Raw genomic sequence first — 7615 nt, 5'->3', positions numbered from 1 at the left:
AACTGCACATGCAGCAGTTGTTTGAGTTTTTCTCAAACAACTTTTATCTCTGTTGTTTTCCTCTTTGGTGGTAGGTCTTTTCTTCTGCTGAGATCTCCATGCCTCTATTAATTTATACAGCATTTAAAATACTGTGTAAAGAATGGATAATCCAATTGGGGGTCCAATATATTACCATTGTTCTTCTGTGCAAAGTATCTTCCATGGTATCGTTGGGTTATCCAGATGTGATAAGAAGCCAGTCTGCTTGCTGACATATTATAATTATAAATTTGCAACATTTAAATAATGCTTGTCTAATTCTCAAATCCTCGTAAACTGATTTACATTTTCCCTGTAAACTTCTAGTTTTCCCTCCCCTTCCCCAGTCTTGGTGTCAAATGTGAACATAATTAATGTTTTTTTCTACTTCTGCTTCTAGATAACTGCTGAAAATGTTAAACAAACCAGAGCTCTGGCAGGACCCTGCTAGACGCTTCATCCAAACATATCATCTTACAACTCTGATAAAAGGATCTGCTGGATTTTCTTTTGGCTGAGATAATACATTTGTATTCATTGCAACTGATGTTAATGTGAGTAGAAAGCACCGAGATCTACATTAGATAGATAAGTTGTTAAAGTGAGGTTATTTTGGAGAAGGAACAGTATGAAAAATGGAGAGCCAGGAACAATTTGCATTGAGCGTGGACTTTATTTCATGCTGGGTGGTGCTAACACAGTATGTGTTTGCAAGTTATTGAGTAACAGGCAGTAGGAACTGTTGGGCTGTGAAGACTCTTGTATTGTCCTATTTATTGGGAGAGGGCTGGAGAGAATTGCTCTGAGACATCTCCTCCTGGCTCTCTGGTACATGCAGAAGAAAAAGGGGAACGAGAAGAACAATAGATGTGCCCCCCCCACCACCCCAATTTGTATATGGGCTTTTATTTGGGGTTTCTTTTTGACCCTCCCAAACATCTTCAATTGGCATATTTTCCACTGCCATTTAAAAAATACTGCTTTGTAATAATAAGACTCGTAAAAAGAATAAACAAGACAATAAAATATATATTAAGCAGATAAATCTGACAGATTAAAAAAGCAAGGCAGTGCCCGCGCCCTGTCTTCGCCTCGCAGTTCAAAGCCGCCGCCAAGTGCCTCAGCATGCTGCTCGAGTGGAAGTCACGAAGAACACAGGCTGCTTGGCAGGGCTTCCACTGCAGAGAGGCTCATCTCAAAAAGGATTGTAAGCTTGGCCCTCAAACATGGCTTTCTCCTTGTGGGTCTCCCTGTGTTTTGCCTGCTGGCAGGCAAGCTGCCTTTCGTTAGTGCCTCCGTTCCCGTCTAATTGTGTCCCTTGCTTTGGGCCCGCTCCAAGGCCGATGGGGAGACTTTTGCTGGCTTCAGTCAGCTTTTGGAGCAGGCTCTTTGAAGGGAAGGGCTGGCAAAAAGGCTGCGTGGAGAGCTATGAAGTGCTCATGCATGTTCTTTCTGAGCTTAATGGCGCACTGCTGTCTCTGAAGTGTTGCATGCATGAGTATAGGGAAAAAAAAAAAAGAGAAATAAGTGCTAAGCCAGGAGAAAGAGGGCAGGGGAACCTGATCCTGCATGAACTGGAGTGCAGCTGCATAGCCTTGAGCATTAATGTGCATAGTAGCAAAAGTGAGGCCCAAAAGGGGAACGCTTAACTAAGTGCCTCGCCAGCACTACGAGATGCTTGAACGCATGTCTCTTCAGACGTGCCTGCTGCGAGCCTGGGTGGGAGCATTAAGGGATCCTGAGATTTAATGCGTTGTGGTGAAAAGGACCAAAGGACCAATGAGTTTGGCTTGCACCTGCATGCAGTCCCTGCTGGGACTGGCATGAAGACATTCTCAGCGTGTGTAATGCCACGTGGCCGTGGCTTTTTGTGGATTGGTGGGTATTTTCTTGGATAGCAAACTTGGTGTTTCATGACTGGGAGGAGGGTGATAACCTGAATTACACTAAATAAAAATGTAGATAAAGAGAGAATAGGACAAGCTAAAGTCAAGTTAGGTGCTAGAAAAATCCTTCCGCTGTACCATCAGCAGTGAATGTGGCCAGCCAGTAAATATTATGGAATGAGTTTTGGTGAACTCTAACATTTTGCACCTTTTCGGAGTAGGAAGAGCAGCTACATACAGATGTAGAAAGAGAATGATGAAACACATCAGGATGTGGGACCCCTACTTACATCAAGCTCATGTTGTATCTGGATGTGCCAGGGTTGAGCATGGGGTACATCCCCATTAGTTGCTGCCTCCCAGTAAGGAGCAGCTCTCTGATGATATTAACCAGAGCCTCAGTAAAGGACCCAGGAGCAGAAATTTCAAAGAGCATGGCACATCTGAGAGGTAAAAGAAATTTGCCTATGGACAGAGCCTAAACTGGAGTTTTCCCATTCTGGGTTCAAGAAATCCAGCTGGGATGCTTGAAGACAGCTGTCATGGACGGCAGGAAGAGCAAACTTCCTTTCCCCAGACCCAGGGCTCACATGGTCCTTAGCCCAAGGGTATAATGAAAGCTGGAGAAACTGCACTGACAAACGTGATGATATGGAAGGTTTCCCTAACTAAGAGACTTTTGACTGTGAAGGAGCTCCATGGGGAACCCTGAGTTAGGTTCCACAGAAAGCGAGAGGAAAATCAAGAAAATATGGAAAAGGAGAGGTAAAGAAATAACTAAAGATAACATTTAGAAAAGGGAGGAAAATTGCAGGTATTAAGTTAAGGGGAAGAAATACAAATTAAGGCCTGGGAAGGAAAGAACCCAGAATTAATGGTTGCTCTCAGGTGCTGCTATTTTATTTAATTTCTAGCCATTTTCAGTCAATTTATTTAAGGATGAACTGGTTGTCTAGTAAAAAATGTACAGCTTTTTGGGACAGTTTTTTGATACTAACCTGTGTTTGGAATTTAAATTAAGAGACAAGCATGTTTTGTTGGCTGTCTTATTTGGATGCTTATATTTGACACATTCCTTCAGGCATTGTTTTGTCAGTGGTCATTAGGGTAATGTTTTCATGAAGTGTGTGTGTGTGTGAGCTGGGGAAGAGGAGAAAGTGCAGCTTTTCCCAAATGGAGGTCGTGACCTTCAAGCTTAGTGGGTCAAAGTTGAGAATTAAAAAAAAAAAAAAAAAAAAAAGGAATTTTAATTTCCTTTCTTCCATGGGATGGGGGCTGAATGAAAGTGCGACAGGCACACAATCTACTAACTGGCCTTGATTTCCTGTCTTTGGGAGATTATTATTATTATTTTTAGCATTCATGCTGAAATAAAAATTGTGAATATTGATAGCTCATTACAGCCCAGGTAATGAGACAAGGACATTCTTCTCAATGCCAAGAGCCTTTATAGGGCAAACAGGCCACTCTGACACATCCCTCTGAGCTGCTGCTGTGTCCCTGATAGCCCAGTGCCGGACATACTACCACGTCCTTGGTGTGCAGCACAGATGTCTCCATGCTCACACAGGATGGTCAACAGCTTTCCAGTGAGATAGAGTCCCCCCAGCTTGAGCAGAGGAAGAACCTCTTGGAGCTCTGGTGGTTACAAGGGCATTAGGGGCTTCCCAAACCCCAGGAGAGATGCACACACATCTGTGAGCCCATCTAGCAGCCAGAGGGCAGTTGCCTTATGATGTGCCCAGCCATTACCTTCCCATTGCTACTTGTTCCAGAAATTTCTGAAGGTTTTAACAAACACAGATTTCATAGTGCTTGAAGTGAGGATTGAATCAAAGTTCTGGGTGCTGGACATTAAAACTGTTGTTGTTTGGATTGCCTAATTAAGGATTTATTTGCTTGTTTCTGGCACGTTAATAAGCTCGTGGGAGAAAGCTAGCACAATCTTTTATCCAGGGAGAAGTGATGCGGTGGTTGTTTGTTTGTTCAGAAGTATGTATGTGGCTTCCAAGAAAGCCAGCAGGGCTGCACATGTGTATCTGCAGGGAAGAATTCCCATCTCCTATGTAAAACACATCCTTATTATTGTATATTCACTGGGGAGGCAATCCACTGGTCTCTCTCCATCAAAATGCTTTGTGATAATCCCGTGGGGAACATTCTGAGCAGCAGGTGATTTAAACCTCTTGTGGTATCAGTTGAAAAATGGTGGTTATTCAAACCTGGCAGTAGTCCACACTGGATGTTGGTAGAGGGCATGAGCTTCTGGCTTCTTTAATAAACCTGAAAGGCCCACGCAATAGGATGGGTGTGACTGGGCATTGGGTCCCATGGCCAAACCTGCAGGTCTAAAGAGCCCTTTTCCGGGCTAGATAATGTGGAAATTGGGTGCAGTGGGTCTGCACCCCTTCACAAGTATATCGAGGAAATTCATACCTCCTCGTGCAAATAGATAACTACATTAGACAGATTCAACAGTGGCTATGTCTTTCACTTTGGGAGGGAGGTGCAGAAGTTTTGCCTAAACATTTCTTTTTCTTTTCTTCCAGTATGGATCTGCGTAACTGATACAAACCTCAATGACACCTTGAGTAAGTTTTGAGCAATCACACCTTACTTTGTGTTGCAATGGCCTGGAAGCATTGTATTGCTGTGACTCAGCAGAAGGCAGAGGACCTTTTTGCTCAGGTAACATCCACCTGAGGTGTGCTATCTTTATTATCTGCTCTTGACAGTTCTGTTGAAATCAGTGAAGTGTATTCTTTCAGTTTGAGTAGCTTGTTTAAACTGTCTTTTTGTTTAAGCTAATTTATGCTAATTTGAAGTAGCCCTATTTCTACCCAAAGTAACACGCATTTTCCACAGGTTTGATGAAAATGCTTTATGATATCAGGCTGTAAGTCAAATTAAAAAACCATGGCAGCAAATATGCACAAACCCAGCAACAACAGTGCCTTGCCTTTCATATTATAATAAAAACACACTCATATTTAAAAAACAATACAAAACAAATGCCAAAACGCTACAATAAAATGGAAAGCTTCAGGATACAGTGATCTGAAAAACAACTCATGATGCCTCCAAGACAAAATACTTTTATTTCTTTAAATATAAAGGAGAATGAAAATGCTGTATAGCCTTGAGATTATAAATAGCAATCGCAGAAAATTACGACGTATGTGCATTTGTTGGTGTTGACTCAGAGAGGTCTTTTGGCTCTTCAGTGGCTCACAGCTGGAAAATGTTTAGAGATAGGGAGCCTTGTTAGCCTGTTGTTAGTTTCTCCTATCATGTCTCATGGGTAACATCAAAAATACAATGTGGCTTTATTCCCCTTTGTCACTCCATTTGATTTCCATTTAAACTCCCGTTCTGCTATGAACACTTAAACAGAACCTTGATTTGCATCTTCTCCTGTACTATAGTAACAGCCATAAGAAACATTACAAAAATATGAACGGAGGTCTGAATTATGACCACTTTTAGATGATTCAATTAGCTACTAATAGGTGTTCACAGTGGTATGTTGTAATGGGAAGTCAGGTTGTAGTTAATGGTTACCATAAGCTAGGATGGTGTTAAAAACAGCCATCCTGTTTAGCTCAGCCATACAATCAGAGCTCTGTCTTTAGAAGTTAGTGTGGTATACTGAATAGGCAGGAACTTGGGCTTTAGCTGGTAATTTTATTACTTTTCCTCTAGTGCTCAGTCAATATGAATAGGAATGGCTATATAGAACTGTGCAAAGAAGAGCCCTATTAACCCCCAACAATCCTCCTGAGGAATTTTGCATCCCTGTAGGGTGCTTGTTACTGCAATTATGTTTTCCATTATGGATTTTCTCTGGAATGTGCAATCCATGTACAAAAATCAGATAGCTGTGAGTATGACTTAGTTCATCACCAACATGAAGAATGAGCCCGTTGATGGTTTAGGATTTTAAAACACAGGTAGCCACAGTAGAAAGTTAAAAGAAATGGAAGAGACTTGTCATCTGATCTTTCCATCTATGTTACATTTCAAAGATAATTTCATGATTCTGTCCAAACTCGTGCTACTGTGTTACAGAATGTTCTTAGTCAGGATATTAAGTGACATCTGATTATGAAAGAAAAGGATAATACATGAAAAACATACAGTGCACAGACGAGCCAAATATACAGTGGTATTAACCATTGCAGGCACATTTACGTATCAGCATGTGCAAGCACAGCGGGGGTGTGTCTTGCAATATGTCTGGTATGTGGATCTGCTGATCCTGCTAATCAATATTTATTTTTTATATTACAACAGCATCTAGAGACCTTAATTAAGGCCCCACTGAACATATTGCTGTATGCATGTGGCAAAAGATAGGCATTGCCCCGAAGAGCTTCCAGTCTATCCAGATGGCATAAACGAACAGGGCATGTGGACATGGGCACAAGTTAAAACCCAGCCAAGGAATTGCAGGGCTGAAAGCAACTCCTCAGCACCAAGCAAGGTAGCTGAGCTCCACAGATGCTGCACAAAAAGAGCAAGGCACATAAGACAAGGCATGACAGTAGCTAACATGCTAAGCACAGGGCCATGCCAGCTAGCTTGTAGGAAGTGAGGGAGGTTTAGTCCTTAGACCTTCCCCCTTTCCTAGTCAGGGTTCAGACTACAGAGGGCTTTTCTGGAGACAAATACCACACCTTTGTCCCTATATGTCACCCTCACCCCCTGCCCAGGCTGGGGGGCTGCTGGGTGCCAACCCTGCCACTGCACAAGGACCTCTGAACTTGCATCTCTCAAACAAGCATCTAGCAGTGAGAGGGCTTCTTCTGGAGATGAGAAGAAGTGGGGCTGTCTCTCAGCCCAGCTAGTGCCTTTCACCCAGGACTGTGTTGTGGGGAAGAATTAGAAAACAGGGTCTGGAAGCCCCCCATCCTGCCACAACTGTGCTCCTTCTCCCTCAAGACACCCTTCCTCCCCCATGTCCCCTTAATGGAGCATGGTCCTTGGGGCAGCCTAGGGAAGGAAAATCAGTGGAGGGCTTTACAGACTGGAAAACGTGAATATTGAAATAAAAAGTTAGTGAGTGAATCCGCCAGAGGCAAAGGAGAAAGGCTAAGCAACGTGCCTAAGAGGCAACTTAATAGGGAGGGGCTAGGCCTAATTAATCTTTGGGATGAGGAGGTGGGTCAAGCGACAAGTGTACTGCTGAGCATGCCTCAGGCTGAGCCTCTCTTTCAACACCTGCTTTATTAATGCTCTGAGAGCAGTGGCACTGTGTATGGGGAAAGACGGGGTTTGGGGGTGTGGTGAAGCTCTTCTGACTCTCTTCCTTCCTTGAGCAAAGATGTCTCATGCAGGCAGACCATGGTAGTTCTTCTGCTTAAGAGGCAAGGACAGGGTTTCATTTGTTCTGTTTTAGGCCATAAAGTAACCTCCAGAACGTGACTGAGTTAGGTGAGAGAGCTGCTAAAACAACGGAAGACTTAATAGGAGTAAAGAGACAAAACCTCTTGAGCTGTGCTTTGCAGTTATGATACTCTAAGCAGGCAGATAGGTTATATTGCTAATTTTAAGATGGTGAGGCTCTACCACAAAGTAATCTGAGCCAGGTCTGTTTGCTTCCGCTGGAAAGCAAAGGTTTGAAATGCATTCTGTTACAAAAGTGCTGGCCCTTCTGTAAGGTGCCGTTACAAGTCTATCACAGCTGCAAACTTAGCCCTTATTTCTAG

At 43.0% G+C, this 7615-nt stretch overlaps 1 long non-coding RNA gene across 3 annotated transcripts in view; it reads left to right on the top strand.

Annotated features, from left to right (window-relative positions):
- Nucleotides 1-425: 425 nt before the first annotated feature.
- The window catches only part of LOC106018095 (uncharacterized), a 33188-nt gene continuing 25998 nt past the window's right edge, over nucleotides 426-7615 (top strand). For all 3 annotated transcript variants that reach the window (XR_011807730.1, XR_002403649.4, XR_005263960.2), the window contains exons 1-2: nucleotides 426-575; nucleotides 4457-4595. This is a non-coding gene — a long non-coding RNA (uncharacterized lncRNA). The remainder of the gene's footprint in view (nucleotides 576-4456; nucleotides 4596-7615) is intronic.

This window comes from Anas platyrhynchos, chromosome 2 (genome assembly GCF_047663525.1).
Source record: "Anas platyrhynchos isolate ZD024472 breed Pekin duck chromosome 2, IASCAAS_PekinDuck_T2T, whole genome shotgun sequence".
Lineage (NCBI taxonomy): Eukaryota > Metazoa > Chordata > Aves > Anseriformes > Anatidae > Anas > Anas platyrhynchos.
Note: the sequence above shows the minus strand (reverse complement) of the source record. Positions and strands in the feature narration are given on the sequence as shown.